The 1453-nt window shown below is 34.1% G+C and overlaps 1 protein-coding gene and 1 long non-coding RNA gene across 2 annotated transcripts in view; both read right to left on the bottom strand.

The window, feature by feature from the left end:
• Positions 1 to 1453, bottom strand: part of LOC107678811 (solute carrier organic anion transporter family member 2B1-like) — a 46732-nt gene that overhangs the window by 15029 nt on the left and 30250 nt on the right. The gene's annotated exons all lie outside the window — the stretch shown is intronic.
• The window catches only part of LOC107678812 (uncharacterized), a 7080-nt gene continuing 7005 nt past the window's right edge, over positions 1379 to 1453 (bottom strand). The window contains exon 3 of the long non-coding RNA XR_001632973.1: positions 1379 to 1448. This is a non-coding gene — a long non-coding RNA (uncharacterized LOC107678812). The remainder of the gene's footprint in view (positions 1449 to 1453) is intronic.

The following is a 1453-nucleotide window of genomic DNA, read 5'->3' as shown; positions in this document are numbered from 1 at the left end:
TCAGAAAGGCGGGGCATAGAGGAGAAACAATAATGTACAGTATGTGGAAAATAATGTGTTTTTTTAACCTTAAACCGCATAAACACATTTCATTACACCAAATACACAAAATAATGTTCTTTTTAGCAACATCATATGACCCCTTTAACTGTTAAAAAAAAGAATGCTGTTAATGAAATCATTGTTAGAAAAACATTTGCAGTTACCCTACTGTACGAATAAAAAAACAACATAATTACATGAACCGTGAACATAAGGCAAATTAACGCATAAATACAAAGCATAAATCTTTATTCAGATTTCATGAGCACGTTGTCATTTGAAATGCATATGTTGTGGATTTGTCCGTCTGATGATCATCAAGGTCATCTGATATTCACTGCGGTAATGTATAGAGAATGGGAATGTGTCGTCAAAGCGGCAATGCATTCTGGAAATTTAGGTCACGGGAGCTACAGCGGAGACTGGATAATATAGTGAATGTAAGAGAGAATATAGGGCCCCATGTGTCATCAGATTTGATTGATGAGGGTCATAAAAATTCCACCTCACCCCCCATACTGGACACCTGTACTGGACAGTTAGTTACCCCCATCTAACTGTCCATCTGTTTATCCACCCCAGCGATCCGAAGGAATTTATGATTGTTTGGGAATGTGTTTTTTGTGTGGGTCCGTTGAAACGGTTCAAAACTATGTGCTTTAAACTTTAAATTGTGAAACGTGGTATGATTATTAAACGGGATAAGGGAAGTTTTTATTAAAGTTTTCACACATACATTTCAAGAAAAACATCAAACATACACGGAATAGAAACAATGTAATGACTGTTTTTCCAGAAAAGAGTAAAAACGGGTCGAGACAACTATTTAAGTGTTGTTAAAACAATTTAAAAGCTAGTTAGAGTTTGACAAAGTTAAATAAAAAGAAAAATGTTGACCATCTATCTTAACAAAAAAAGTATCAGATACGTTCGTTAAAAAATACGACGGTTTTTCTATGTTACAATTTAAAAACTATTTAGAGTTTGTTACCATTTAGAAAAGAAAAGAAAAAATGTTTACTTATCTTACCGTGTTCTAAAACAAAAAATATCAGACCGTTAAGCGCCAGTAGTCAAAATCTATATTGTAGTCTATCATTACAATTTAAAACTAGTTAGAGTTTGTCACGACGGTAGAAAAGTTAAACAAAAGAAAAGAACCGTGTATCTTACGGTGATCTAAAAGAAAATTCATCAGACAAGGTCGTTAAAACACCAGCATAAGATACTTGTCAAAATCTATGTTGTGCTCTACCATTTAGCTACAATTTTAAAAAGCTAGACCTTGTTATTGACAGAAAGTTAAACAAAAGAAAAAATACCTGACCATCTTACACTGATACATCCTCACACGCTGCTGTCAAAACTCAGAATGTTTACGTCCGGTCCCACTCAAACCACACCCACTAAC

Source organism: Sinocyclocheilus anshuiensis, unplaced genomic scaffold (assembly GCF_001515605.1).
Source record: "Sinocyclocheilus anshuiensis isolate Anshui unplaced genomic scaffold, SAMN03320099.WGS_v1.1 scaffold2061, whole genome shotgun sequence".
Taxonomy (NCBI): Eukaryota; Metazoa; Chordata; class Actinopteri; order Cypriniformes; family Cyprinidae; genus Sinocyclocheilus; species Sinocyclocheilus anshuiensis.
The sequence above is the reverse complement of the archived record's forward strand: the minus strand, read 5'-3'. Positions and strand labels throughout refer to the sequence as shown.